Raw genomic sequence first — 15820 nt, 5'->3', positions numbered from 1 at the left:
TCTTATTGTTCGTAAATTTTCTTGTGAATTACCTACTTCACCCTGTTCAAGCAAAGATGTAACAATACCATCACTTTTGGCTCGCAATTTAGTTCCAAATAAGACCTCAGCTGGACTTTTTCCAGTACCCTTATTTATCGTTGTATTGAGACCTAGCTGAATTTCTTCTATATGGACATCCCATTCATTTTCCTTACAATTGTGATTTTTCACCGCGAGGGAGGCCAAGATGGTACGATTGTATCGTTCCACTTGGCCATTCGCTCGCGGTGTCGCTACCGCGTTTAAGACATGTTTGATTCCCAGACTATTCACAAAATCTTTAAAACTCTTACTAGTAAACGATGTACCTCTATCACTAATCAATCTACTTGGTATTCCAAATAAACTAAAATATTGGTTCAACACTTTTATGGTCGACTTAGACTTTGTATTTTTAACTGCATATAAATTGACATATTTAGTGTAAGCTTCTACAAGTACCAATAAATAACTATTTCTAGATTTACTGCGAACAAATGGACCCAAATGGTCCATATGTACCGTGTGGAAAGGCTTATCTATTTTCGGAATTGGGTGAAGCATTCCTTGCCTTTTCCCAGCAGGTATTTTATGGTAACTACACTCTAAGCATGATTGAACATACTTCTTTACGAATTTAGTCATTTTTGGGAACCAGTAAAGAGATTTTAATTTGTCTAACGTTTTGTCTACCCCAAAATGACCAAGTTCATCATGGCATTTTTTTAGTAGTTGCCATCTAAACCCCCTCGGAACTAACCACTTTAATTGACTGTCAACAACTCTATAAACTTTACCTCCCTTTATGCGATAATTTTGATAAACCTCATTAATTTTAGGCGTCTCAGGGTCCTCTAAAATTTGCTTTACTCGCTGAACTTCTTCGTCAGCTCCTTGAATGGTTGTTAACCAATCTTCTGTTTCTACCGCTAAAATATCGAAAACAGGCTCAGGCTCGCATGATTGTGGAATTGCGTTTCGGCTGAGTGCATCAACATGACACATGCGATTACCCGGCCTATACTCAATACCACAATCATACTCTTGTAGTTGAAGCCACCATCTACTTATACGTGGTATTATATCTCTTTTGGACAAAGTAGTGCGCAATGCGTTACAATCGGTTACAATTACAAACTTTATGCCTAAAACATAGACTCTAAATCGTTGTAACGATGCGATAACAGCTAACGTCTCTAATTCGAAGGAGTGATATTTTTGTTCTTCTTGAGTCGTTTGTCTACTATAGTAGGCTACCGCTCTCCACCTACCTGTATTATCCTCCTGAAGTAGCATACCCGCTATGCCCGTCTTACAGGCGTCTGTATGTATCTGAGTATTAGCTGTTACGTCATACAAAGCTAATATAGGCCTTTTTACTAATTCGGACTTTAGTGTAAAAAATGCTTTCGCCTGTTCAGTACCCCATTCCCATCTACTGTCCTTTTTTAACAATCTTGTCAATGGATTAGCAATTATTGCAAAATTTTTAACGAATCGGCGGAAAAAGCTAGCCAAACCTAGGAATTGGCGTACTTCATGTTGATTTGTCGGACACTTAAAATTTTCAACAGCCTCAGTTTTCCTTGAACCAGGTCTAACCCCGTTTTTGCTAACCTCAAAACCCAAGTAATCTATTTCTTGACAGAAAAATAAACATTTAGACAATTTTAATGTTAAACCTGCTTTTTTAATGAGTTCAAGAACTGTTTTTAATCGTTCCATGCCCTGTGATATACTATTAGCTGGAATTATAATATCGTCCATAAATGCAAACGCTTCATTTTTGACGTCTTTTAGCATTTTATTTATTGTTTTTTGGAAAACTGAGGGTGCGTTGGCTAACCCAAAAGGCATGCGTGTAAATTGATATTGGCCATCAGGCGTAACGAAGGCAGTTTTATCCTGTGACGATGGATCCAAAGGAATTTGGTAATACCCGGATGCTAAGTCCAGCGTTATGAAATACTGATAACCACCTAACTGATCAATTTGATCTTCGATTCTGGGTAGCGGATAATGTTCTTTTATCGTTTTAGCGTTTAACGCGCGATAATCTACACAGAGTCGTTGATCACCAGTTTTCTTTTGTACTAAAAGTATTGGACTAGCATACGCTGACTCAGACTCTGTGATAATACCCGAATCCAACATCTCCTGAATCATTTCCTTTACTTTATTCCTCTCAGAATAAGCAAGTCTATATGGTCTATATACAACCGGAGTAGTGTCTTTCAAAGTAATAGTCATTTCCGTTAAGTTTGTAAGTCCTAAATCAGTCAATCCAAATGAAAAACAACTCCTGTATTCCTCCAACAATGCCTTTAGTTTAATTCTATCTTCAACGTGTAACTCACTACCAGTTTTCAAGCAATCTTCAATATGGTCCCCCTTTTCACATTCTAACATTCTAATATTTAAGCAATTGGTTTCATCAATTAAATGTGCTCTAGTCAACAACTGTCCATTTTTAAAATTAATCTCGTGTGAATTTAAATTAACTACCATAATGTGACCTTCACCTTGTGTAATTGTGTATAACCCAGGCATAACAAAATAACTATTAATACCTACGTTCCTTACTGACTCTCTAACATAAACATTAATAGTACTGTTGGTATCTGTCCTGATTGGTACCATATTAATAGAATTTACGACAACATCACAACTAATTACCAGTTTATTCTTACATTTTTGATTCGCAATGTCAATATCAGGTTTCTTTTGAAAAACTAAATGTTCATCAGTTTTAATTATGACTACTCCCGCTTGTTCTGTAAACGTATGCCCTAACAAAACAGGGTGTTTTAATAACTCATCTGGTACTACTAATACCTCTACAGATATCTTAACCGATTGTACTTGTATTTGTACAACTGCTCTACCTATAGGTTCAATAATCGCTTGACCAAATCCCTTAAGCGAAGGTAGATCATTTGTACTGTATATAACATTCAAATCACTAAAGTTACTTAGACGAATCAAGGTACTCTGACTACCAAGGTCAACATAGCAAGTCATTGGTTTATCATTGACAAATATCGGTAGAATATACTTTTCGTCCAAACCTCCAGCTAATTTAATCTCCGATACTGCCTTATCCTTTTCAACAGATTTATCAACACCTTGACTATTTTTATATAATCGTTTACAATTAGCGCTTTGATGGCCAAGTCGTTTACATATATTACACGAAACTAATGGTTTAGTGCACTTGAACGATGGGTGACCAACTTCGTTACAGTTAAAACATCTTAAAATAGGTTTTGAACTATCATTAGCACCATCAAATCGCCTTTTTGTAAACGGTTGACGATATGACTTTTCCTTTGCGTCTTCAGTTTTAACTGATTTGAAAAATGAAAGCAATTCCTCGGGATGCGAGTAGTTTGCAGCCTGTGCTCCTAACCTCAATCCCTTGTCTTCTAAACCATCTAACAGACAGTCTACTGCCCTCTTACCATTGATGTCACAACGATTTAGCAAATTAATTTTATGATAATAATATGTCTCTAATGGTTCGTTAGGTTTCACTTTCCTATTAAGCATGTCATGTAAAATTTGAGCATAATTCTCAACAGTAGGAAACTGTGCAATTAATTGCGCCTTCCACTCAGCCCAGTTATACTTTAAAGTACGCAAACCATTGTACCACACTTTAGCCAAACCAGTAAATTTAGGTAACGCATAATGAAGTAATTGTGTTTCAGACCAATTATACAAAGACGCACATTCTTCCACCTTATTGATCCATATATCAACAGTTTGCTCTTTATTAGCAGGGTCAAACTCAGGTAAAGCATTAGTTGACATACTAAAATGGTTTTGTGATTGAGAAGCCGATGAGGGCAGCGATTTTATCAATTCCATTACATCCTGAATACTAAAGTTGTGTTTATCTACAGTTTTTGAAGCATTCTTTTTACTACTACCTCGATAACTATCTAAACTATCAGTACATGATGATTCACTCACGGTTTCACGACGCCTCCGCTTGTGATGTGGTGCTTGACTTTTTACGCGATGGCTGGAACTCCGTCGAACGCCACTCCTGCGATGTCGATGTCTTCGTCTCGCTCTGCGTTCGCCAGAAGACTTCGAACGTGAGCGCGATCGTGAGGGCCGCGTCCTTGTTGCAGCAGTTCGTCGCGAATCGGCTCGGCGGCGTCTGCGTCGGCTCACGTCGGAGCCGTCACGTCTCCGAGACGAACGGCCTCTGGACCCCGTACGGCCCGAGCTACTCGAGGGCCGCCGCGAGGGACGGGAGCGCCGTGCACCGGAGCGACTTCTCCTTGGACGTTTGCGAGGCCGCCGCGTGCGACTGCGACTGCGGCTGGGCGGCGTTGCTCTTCCGTCTTGAATCTCCGTAATTCCCGCGTCATCCCGACGGGGTCCGTCTTGCTTTTCCATCCCCCCATGATACGTCGACATTTTTGGTCTGAAATCAGTTTGGGTGGGCAAATCACTAACTGTGCTATGAAGATCTACTATAATCTGAGTTTTATTTTATGTCTAGTGTATATCCGTTTAAGTCAACAAAATATTTAATTTCAATTTACACTAACGTAAAATTATCAAGAAAAAGATAGTTATTGAGGGTATTCCTCAAAATATGTACTTATTAATAAATAATTATATTTATTAATTATGATTTTATAATGATCACTCATGAAACCACCATGATGGGGTAGATTTTTAAAGATTTACTAACTATAATTTGTACTATCACAAAAATAAAAATATCAAAGGTATTTTACAAACTGTATTTTTAATTATGCTAAACCACATATCCAATTCATTTTTATATTGTCATTATACAATAAACACTCAAGATGGATAAGATTCTTACGGATTTAATAAGAAAAAAAAATGTGTCACTCACCTTATATTTTCACCAAACTTTTTAACTTACTTGTCCAGTCCGTGGGCGTGATTAGAATATTAAGTAATATTCCCGTTCAATCCCACTTCTGAACTAAAGTAATATTAGTTCAGAAGTAAGGCCAGAAATAATACTCAATTATACAATACCAGTTTTATTTTCTTCTACAGACGGTATCACACAGAGAGGTCCTCTCGACTCGAGCGCTCGTAACAGAATGGATCGCGCGAGACCGAAAACAACCGTTAGCAACCGAGCGCATTCCAACTGACATAACTCACATTCCAACTTATTATTTCGCTTACCCGCATTTAATTATTAAAACAACAATATACATTTAAATTTCCAATTAACATCTGTTTCACAGTAAAAATGCTTACACATCACTGCAGCTACTCAGCTGTAGATATAGCCAGGGTATTTAGCATGTTTTTGTAATCCTAGTCTTTTTATCTCCGCTACCGCCTATGTCTGGCCAATGGCCAGTCTAACTCAGCTGTAGGGCAAGTAAGACTTCTAACGAAATAAGACAAGATCGGCAAACCTAATTACCAAACTAGATTCTTTGACCCCAAATCCATTTGGACCAAGTTAATTTTTGTTTTAGCTCGAATCGCAATTAATTTTGTTTGCTTTATTGCATTAGTGGCATCTAAACATGTTAGTAATCGTGTCTCTATTTTTCTTTTATGTTATTTTTCTTTTGAAAATAAATATAAGAAAATAGGCTCCCCTCGCCTGTTTTTCATACAACATTTTTCTTTCATATCCATGTAGATTAAACATTTTGTTTTCTTTTCATCGGGAGAAGCCTACGCTGTGTTCGATTCCCGCCTTAGGCAGTTAGATTTTTTCAAGTTACTTATAATTTACGCTGTTAGTTTTGTGAAATAGGTTTTACTGATATAAAATTACGACAGTACAAATATATTATAAGTATTTTCTCGTGCACAAATGTCTGTACATTTTAATGAAGGGTTGCTTTTAGATAATATCTAAATCTATTTCAATGAAAAATAAACCTACGAAAATGTTTAAGCACTGTTAGAATCTACTTGTTTAACGTTAAAAAACTAAACGTACGATTTTTTTTTACCCACGACGAGGAAGCTCTTTGCCTACATCTCACCTGATGGAAAGATATCATAAAAGATATTTACAATAAAACTATAATTTCCTTAATTTTTAAATGTAAACCATTAACTTTATAATAATTAGAACATCCACCGCAAACTACAGCCTCACGAGTAAATGTAGTGAACACGGTAATAAAGTTACGAAATACAATTTTCAACTCTGCAGTGTTGGCTCAAAAGTTTCAATGCAGTTACGATTGAAGCTCTGAAACGTAGTATAGTATAATTAGGGGAGAGGGGGGCATAGTGGAAGGGGTGGGCAAAGCGAAAAATTTGATTTTACCAATACTCTTTCACCCAATGGCACTCGTGCTTCACGTAAGCCAAGCACAGGGCCGACCAAGGTCATTGACCAAAATCAGTCCGGCTAGGCTAGCGCCACCGAGCAGGCTACATGACTGCGCGATGTAGATCAAGTGAGTTTCTTACGAAATTCAAGGGTTTTGGAGGCTGGATATTATTGTGAAAAGTGAGTAGTGATGGTATTTTTATTATTTAAATCTAATATCTGTTTATCATAGATTCCTTTGACATTTTGTAGATTAAACAAATTTTAATACTTTCTTAGTTATCAATTGAAAACTGTAATTATTATCAAAAAAGCAAAGTGGAAAAAATTACAAGGGGGCAAAGTGGAATGATTCCCACATATAAATATTTAATTTGTTTTTTCAGATGGTTCATAATTATTACAAAAGAAAAACGAACCAAGGCTCATGGACACAAGATCAAATGAGAAGAGCGATGGAGGAAGCGAGTCTTACTACGATTAGTTCGGCATCAAAAAATATGGTATCCTATTTGGAACTCTTCATCGTCATTTGAAATCTGGTGATGCATCGAAGAAGATTGATAGGTTCGTCCGGTATTTTTCAAAAAAACTGGAGCAAAAAATATACGATCTTGCAGTAGTAAGGGACAAGGTTTTTTATGGCCTAAAACAGTTCCTAATTAGCAAATAAGTTGTTTATGTTATTTCATTTAATTGACCTCATTAGCAAAATGCTCAAATAGAGTAGATAAACGCTTAATAAGTGCCTTTTTCACTTTGCCCAAAGTGCAATTCCACTTTACCCTTGTGATAAGGGCAAAGCGAAAAATTATAGACTATAAAAAAAAGTTATTTTATGCCAAAATAGTTAATAATTCGTTAATTTTTTTTAGAGTTTTCTATAATACAATACTTGTAGTATCATTTCGATTAAAACTAGTCTTCATAACTTATCTGGTTCTTTTTATTTTTTCGATTGAAGTTAAGTACTCCACTATGCCCCCCCTTCCCCTATACTAGTCCATAATACTAAAGTTTTAATGGCTATTTGTGTTACAATGATAGTGATATTATAATGATATATTGCTACTAGCTGTGCCCGCGACTTTGTACACGCGAAAAGTTTAATAATATTTCCCGTTTTTGCGACATATTTCGTTAGCGCTTCGCCCCTATTGGCTGTAAAGCCCGGTCTGTGAGCGTAATTATGTTGCTGTCGCGCTCTCACACTCACTGCGGGCGCCCGTCGCACAGTCGCGACAGCAATTTATTTAAGCACGAGCGATAAGGATGGGTAGCTTGGGGTCATTGGACAAAATTCTACGTGCTCACAGACCAGACTATAGTAATGTTAAACAAAAATAAGTGAAGATCAAGCCTTTCCAACCCGTGTGGCCAGCGTGGAAGTGTTCGTAGAATCATCCATTTGCCTCTGGAAACCTAGAGGGTCGTGCTCCTGCAGTTGACGCGTAATGATAATAATATGATGATGATGATGATTATAGGTGGCCTATATTTCTTCTCGAAGGTTAGGTATTTGTAGAAATAGAAGAAGAGTAAGCCTTCCATCCTGTAAAATTTTCATCTATCTTCCTATTACGTTTCATGAGATACAGCCAGCTGACCAGTGTAGACAGATGGAAGAAGGCAGCTGATGGCTGCCCAAAGGCTACCTATGAGACCCTACTCGTCTCATAGGCAGCCTTTGGGTACGGAACCCTAAGGTTTTTTAAAAAAGCTGGCTTTTATACAGAAAATGAAAGGTATTTGACCACGATCACGCCTGACATTACGCGAGATGAAGTCTAGGGTAGCGTGTCCAGTAAATGCCTCTCTCGCCTTGAAGAGCCCCGGATTATACTGTTCGGGAATGATATGAACAGGCACCCAATAAAAAACTGGTTGGTTCTTAACTTTTCATGACTTGCAATATCCTAAGGGCTATATTTCACGGGGACACCATGGCGGCGCAACCAGTCGCCGGCTACCAACAAAATGTATACAGCTCTATAGAGAGTTACTCACCTAGTGTCCGCTTGGTTGCGCAAAGCTACAGAATACATTTTGTTGGTAGCGGCGACTGGTTGCGCCGCCATGGTGTCCCGGTGAAATATAGCCCTTAATCATAACATTCATAGCAAAGAGGAAGACATAAACTTAACAATAGAAGGAATTCATGAATACTAACATACTGGGACCGTCATAACTTTATATGAATTTAGTGAGTGGCGAAAAAATATATTGCGATCGTACCCCCATTTATTAAATATGAATAAAATATAGGGTCGTGTGGCTACTTTATTAAACTTTTCCTCAATAAAATATGTATGTCATAGGAGTGATGTGACAATCACAAAAGTACTAGGTACACATAGAAATACAAGTTTGAAACGGCATATTTTTGGCGGTCTTATCGCTGGCAAGCGATCACTTCCAGACAACCCATGGAGACTGATTTACAATTCAAAAGCAAAGTAAATGTACCAATAAGTTTTATAACATATATAATGTACGTACAGTACCTATAGTAACGTACCTCTATCTATCGGTAGAAAGTCAGGCAATGCCTACTTAGAGAAAAAATCTAATACCTAATAATACGTATTACTATCCAATATTAAATGTCTAGTTTGCCAAAGTATTTACTACCCACATTTCCAAAGGTGGTATTGGAATTTTCCACATATTTCCGTTGGTATTGCTTCTCATCAACTAGGTAAGTGGTCAGTGGTGCGATTGTCTAAGGCAATCGTATTCATTTGACAGTTCATAACGTACGTTATGATGTGTCAAACGGCTAATTCTAATTGTGTAAGGAGTTCATAAAACGATAACGATATGATAACGATTTGATCGTAATTTTATACGATGAGTGAATGATGAATATGATTTTGACAGAAAATTCGAATTGTCTAAGTTTCATGAGCCCATTGCTAATGTCAAATGATTGCGGTGACTCGTAACTCATGATAATCGTATAAATTCTCATAGAGGTGTAATTCTATCCTCGTCCTCGTATGCAAATTGTTAATTTATTTCTTTGAAAGATAAAGTGTGGTAAGCGGTGAGTGCTTGGTGTTAATGGAAATAAGTTTTAGTGAGACACAAGAGTTCTTTTTCATCAACAACTATAGCACTAAAAGCTGAGTTACACGTGTTAAGTAGATAAGTGTTTTTCACTTAATTTTACGTGATTAAATTGCACGTACTTAAAACACAAGCACAATCTAAATTTTGACTTGAAACTTACTACTAAGTTTTGTACTATACTACTACGCAATTAATTACTTAAAATTAAGTCAATAAAGTAGTTAGGTAGGTACCTACTTATCTACTTAACACGTTTTAATCAGCCTTAACCCACAATACTGCCAAAGTGGTAGGGTAAAGTTATGTTGGGACATAAGTGCCCTGTGTGGGCTTATTTACAGGAATAAATGACTAATAAAATAAAGAAAACTGTTTAAATATACACATCTTTTTATTTAAATTCTTTACACAGACACAGACAGCTATAAGTACTTCTTTTGTGGTCAGCCTTCGTCTCTTTACAAACTAAGTTTTTATTTTAAATATAATACTATAGGTACTTTAATCACAGCATTCTTGAAAACTTAGTTTTTTTTTGGAACAATCAACAAGATATAAAATAACCATGAAAAATCAACAGCCTCCCTACTCATTTGTACTTGTCGTTTTTTCTAACAAATAATTATGCAATAAAATGTATTGTTTTAAACTTTTATGGTTACTAAAATAATAATTATTAATACACTTCGAAGAGTTCCAACACTGGTAGATGGTAGGACAGGTGCAGGCGCTGTAGAACAAGATGAGAGCTGCAATGACAAACAAAATAACATGTTAGCTGCTAGCTAGGATATAGCAACAACACATATCTATTATCCTACTAATATTATAAATGCGAAAGTTTGGATGTCATAATGTCTGGATGTTTGTTACTCTTTCACGCCAAAACTACTGAACGGATTTTGTGTAAACTTAACAGTATTATTGTTTGTAACCTAGATTAACATACAGTCTATAATTTATGACAATCTGTGACAAACTAAATTTTAAGCGGGTGAAGCCGCTGGCAAAAGCTACTAAAAATACCTTCATTATTTGTGCAACATAAATCATACTGTTCATACATAATAATAATATAAACATACATTATCATATTCCATTATTTAACTTACATATTTTAGAGTAGCAGTAGCAGTAACTGGAGTATTCTCCACCTGGGTGTGGGAAATTATTGGAAGAGTTCCAACACTGGTATATGGTGGGACAAGTGCAAGTGCTGTAGAGCAAGACGAGAGCTGCAATGAGAAACAAAAAAAACATGTTAGCTGCTAGCTAGAATGTGGCTGAAAAATTGTGATAAATCTTAGTCACTGTTTTTTTTATGCATAACGAGGCAGGTATTTGACCACAATCGCACCAAGTGTTAAGTGGGATGCAGTCTAGGATGGTACATATCTGCGCTGTAAGTGCCTATTCACTCTCGCCTTGTAAACACCCGGATTATAGTCTTCGGGAAAGACAGCAGCAGGCAACAAATTCCAGTCCCTAGCTGTTCGCATTATAAGAGTCATAATAATGTTATGTTGTGTAAGTATGTTGAACAGTTTATTGGTTAATGTCAATAAAATAGGCCTTACCGTTTTCCAGGCTTGCACCTCTTTAGACGTCCCATCCCCAATCTTGTTTAGTGCCCAGGACGTGTTGCGCCAGAACTCAAGTCAAGGAACCCTCATCACACGACCACGCGCTGTTACTACATTATTTAGCTGGGTCTCCATCTGGCGTGGGCAATTATTCTTGCCTTTGGCACTGAAAATGAAATTGATTATTTGATATGAAGAAACCAAAGTTACAGGAGTAGTTATTGAAACTTGGGTTGTTTTAATTTTTGATAGAATGCCTTAATTTAGTGTAATAATCTATACTTACTTGTGTTTTTAAACAAATTTAACAAAAATCAAACTTCGTAAAAGTTTTTCAAGTTTTTTGACACTTGACAGATAACACTTGTCATTCACAGAACATAGATTAAAATACTACTTCTCAAAACACTTATTTATGTATAATTGATTAAATGTGAGATTAAGTTCGCCTTAGGTTAAAATTTTGGCATTAAAGTATAAATAAATAAAAAGAAGTAACATTTCACGTCGTTTTTCGTTGTCCATTAACGCCACCTATTGTAGAGTAGTAGTCAACTTAGCCTGCCTAGCCTTAAAGTATGTATGCCACCTGGGGGCGGGTAGTGGAACTCGTATTTCATTCGTTCTATGCGTTTCGTTATATGATTTGCAGAGGTAAATTTTTAATTCGAATTCAATGTTTATATGAATAAAAGTATGTTATTAAGGTGCAATCATAAAATTTTATTAAAAAAAACTGCATTTGAACATGGATTTAATTTGTTATTTGTTAAAAAATAATGAGTTTTAGCGAATGTTTTTCATTAATAAAACGCAAATCCATGAAACGATTATATACGACCGGTCACTTTTCGGTCTTCATGGAATGGACAAAATTACACAATTCGAATTTAGATATACGATCGATGATCAATTGTATTCATTGTCCATCCATGAACAACTTTACACAATCGCACCTCTGATTGGAAAATTCCAAATCACTGAGCTGAGACTTTGATGTTTGTGGACACACGGGCTTGGAGGTTGGCGAACATTAGCTCGCACCGTAAAACTTGATCTATAGATTGTCCAAATGTCCCGTCAATAAAATGATTATTCTGTTAGTGACCATGAAAGTTTAAAACAACCGATTGTCCCTTGTAACATGGCTTATTAACTAGGCAGTCTGACCAGACATTCAGCAAGAGGAAGGAAGCCTGGGGCAATTTTCTAAACCTAAGTCCATGGTTGATAAAATTATTTATAAAAAAACAAATTTACAGCGAATGCAATGTAGATGATGCGATAATTACAGATTATAACGAGTTAAAACAGGAACAATAAGCTTAGTCTGAATAAAGCTATATTCACATAGTAGCGTGCAATTTTTTGAAGGCATGCATCTTAGGACTGAAGTTAATGTTATTTTTTCTAGCGAGCTGTTATCTAATATAAGATTTTAATCTTTCGCGTTCAATTTCAACTAAAATAGAAAAACACAGGTCTTAACGCGACGTTTATTAGCAGCCGATTCATCAAGCCGTGAGTACATAATGTAACTCATTAATAAACGTCGCGTTAAGACCCGTGTCTTACTATTTTAGTTTTTGGGCTGTTGTCTAATCACTATCACCATATTTACATTCTCTACTCAGTTCGGAGCTAGTACTTAATTGATAAGTTGGGAAAATATACCTATAACAAAAAATACTTCTTCAAATCCTCTGTTATTTTGTAAGTCATTGACTTTTTTGTAAAATACCAACAATACAATGGAAAATTCCATTTTCTGTTTTTAAAAATCAGTTTTCCAGATAATGTCTGCCACATCAAATTATTACAGTTCATTGAACACAATGTCTGTGTGTCAGATAGCAAAAACAATGCGTCCATTGATATTTGCTCCGAAAACGTTTATCCTTTCAAATATCAACTTTAGCTGTGAAGAAATAGAGTCGATAGACTTTCAGCCTAAAGTTTTGTTTACCTTAAAAAGAAATACCACGAAAGAGCAACAAAAAGGGTTGTCAAAGATTATAATTTTAGACATTATGTATGTATAGAACGCCATCTATTGAATAATATTGTGAAACAAATAAATAGTGACCTATTGCCTTTAGTCCATGTTCGTAACTGTTTCTGACTTCACCATACCATTTATATCATGTTAACATGGGCTAGTGTCGGCTCATATACCCATTTACCTAACACCCTGTATACCAGTACTTATCAGTCATCGGTCGCTTCTATTTTCCGATTTTCCATTTTCCTCCTCGTCCTGATTATCTCAATAAATAAGTTTCAGTGGTTCGCAGTACACGTTAAGCCTCTCCAAATAGTTTTGAGTGCTTTCTTTAGTTATTTCTCCCTGAACCTCCGAATTCGCAAGTTCCGAGTATCAGACTAAAAGGTTAATAATGTATCACTGATCCAGAAAACTATAAAATGTCACGTAACACCTAAACAAATACCTTACTAAATTAGCGCCACTATCGATCGGCAAAGGCCTATTCCCAAACCACGAACTATTGCGCAATTCAACTTAGAGCTACAACACACATGCTACTTAAGCATCGGCGATTAGGCGCTTTTTAGAAGCTGAATTATAATAATAAATTAATTTAAAACAAAATTAGCACAAACAAACTGCAAATCTTACAGGTATCATAGTAATTTAATGCTAAGTTTGTGTTACAATGCAGCCACACATTCCAAACTACACACTTTAAAACGCCAAACGTGGACAATTAGGTGCTTTTCGGAAGCTTGATGCAGCAGCAGTCGCTAAAATGCGCGATTCCGATACCGTGTCCGAACGGATAAAGTCGCGAAATTGTGATTCTGCATCGATAGAGTCGCTAAAACGCGCGATTATGTTACCGCGTCTGAACGGATGAAGTCACGAAATCGCGATGTTGTATCGATAGAGTCACTAAAACTATAAATAAAGAAATTTGATTTGATTTGAACGTGCGATTTACTGCGTCCAAATGCACGAAATCGAGATCGAGATTCTGCATCGATAGTCGATAAAACACGCTATTCGCGTCTGAAGAAATAAAGTCGTGAAATCGCGATGCTGCATCGATACAGTCGCAAACACGATGTTCGTCCGTTCGATGAACGTACCTACAATCGCGTAAGTTTAACTTTTGCCGAAATATGACGCAAATTTTATTGCTTGGGGTCCAATATACCCCGCACGACTATTAATGTAACTATAGGCTACTAGCTTTCCGCCCGCGGCTTCGCCCGCGTGGAATTTTGTCTGTCACAGAAAAACTTTATCGCACGCGTCCCTGTTTCAAAAACCGGGATAAAAACTATCCTACGTCCTTTCTCAGGACTCAAACTATCTCTATACCTTTGATCAAAATCAGTTCAGTGGTTTAAGTGTGAAAGCGAGACAGACAGAGTTACTTTCGAATTTATGATATTAGTATAAATTAGTATAGATAGTTTAGGCTCAACTAGCTAAAGGTTAAAGTAGCATGTCTGTTGAGGCCCTTACGAGGCCATACATCGTGGGCTTAATAGTATAATAGTAAATAACCGCCCCAACAACAGTTTGTCAAGAATAAGCGCAGACCTGCGACACACTACCGAGATTAATTGTTCTGGAACCACCTCCGCCATTAGGGGTGAGGGGTGAGGCATAACAGCCAGGACATTTCGTACAAATAGTCGTCTTCTTCGTACAAAGAGTCGTCGTGGGCAATTGGTCATCATTATGAATCACGATGAGTGATTATCTTTGCAATACGGCGCCATTCCTCGCGGACTGCAGCTTTCCGGGTACATTTGTTAACCGAGCACTCATTTGCGGCTTTGATCTTGTCTATCCATCTCATTGGTCATCTACCACGTGGTCTTGTGCCTTCAACTTTTCCTTGCACTACAAGATGCTGTTAGGACAAAATTAAATAGTCGTAGAGGTCGGTAGTTCCAAAAAAGTTGGAATAATTAATAATTTAAGACGATTAGCTTTCCTGTGCTGTGCTGTGACTTGCTTTGGATTTAAGGTTAGTTGTTTCTAATCTTTCAGAAAACTTAGAGCTCATTATACTTGCGTGTACTAGGTGGACCGACGATCTGGTAAAGGTCGCGGGAAGAGCATGGATGCGGGCAGCGCAGGACCGTTCATTGTGGAAAACCTTGGGGGAGGCCTTTGTCCAGCAGTGGACGTCATTTGGCTGAAACGAAAGAACGATACTTGCGTGTAGCATTTTTATAATAATACGAGTACCTACTAGTACTTACTACGTCATAAAATATATTATTAAGAGGCTCATTTACCTAAAACAACATAACTACATTTAGGGGTACGATATATTTCTGAATTGTTGGGCTGTGTTGTGGGTAGAAAAAGAACCTAGCTAACTAGGTTTACACATGGTATTATTATAAGTACTGTCTTATGTACTGCATTTAAGTACTGTGTTATGTACTAGCTTTTGCCCGCGGCTTCACCCGCGTGAAATTTATTTTGTCACAGATCGTCATAAATTATATCCTATATGTTATTCTGGGTTATAAACAATAATAAGTACTGTAAAGTTTCATCAAAATCCGTTCAGTAGTTTTTGCGTGAAAGAGTAATAAACATCCAGACATCCAAAATTTCGCATTTATTATATTAGTAGGATAGTAGTGAGGGAGAAGGAAGGAAAGGGGTCATGGCGGCAAGACGGTTAGATAAGAGTAAAGGGTGGCTCTGTAATATTTAAAGAAGATTAAACATATTATTGGAAGAAACTGATTTTCCTTGCGAAGCCCCGTCCCTACAAATTTTGTAGAAAGAATGCAAATTGGTTATCAGATAGATAATAAATACATACGGAAATCTACGTTTCGGAAA

The 15820-nt window shown here is 36.8% G+C and overlaps 1 long non-coding RNA gene across 2 annotated transcripts; it reads right to left on the bottom strand.

Moving 5' to 3' along the window:
- Nucleotides 1–9772: 9772 nt before the first annotated feature.
- Nucleotides 9773–11430, bottom strand: LOC135083787 (uncharacterized). 2 transcript variants are annotated; one of them, XR_010259696.1, is made up of 4 exons: nt 11270–11430; nt 10978–11149; nt 10513–10635; nt 9773–10149 (listed from the first exon to the last, which is right to left on the bottom strand). It is a non-coding gene; the product is annotated as an uncharacterized LOC135083787 (long non-coding RNA). The 2 variants fall into 2 exon arrangements; XR_010259695.1 differs by lacking the exon at nt 11270–11430 and having other exon boundaries at nt 10978–11257.
- Nucleotides 11431–15820: the final 4390 nt, after the last annotated feature.

This window comes from Ostrinia nubilalis, chromosome 24 (genome assembly GCF_963855985.1).
Source record: "Ostrinia nubilalis chromosome 24, ilOstNubi1.1, whole genome shotgun sequence".
In the NCBI taxonomy this organism is placed as follows: Eukaryota; Metazoa; Arthropoda; class Insecta; order Lepidoptera; family Crambidae; genus Ostrinia; species Ostrinia nubilalis.
This window is presented reverse-complemented; position numbering and strand designations above follow the sequence as displayed.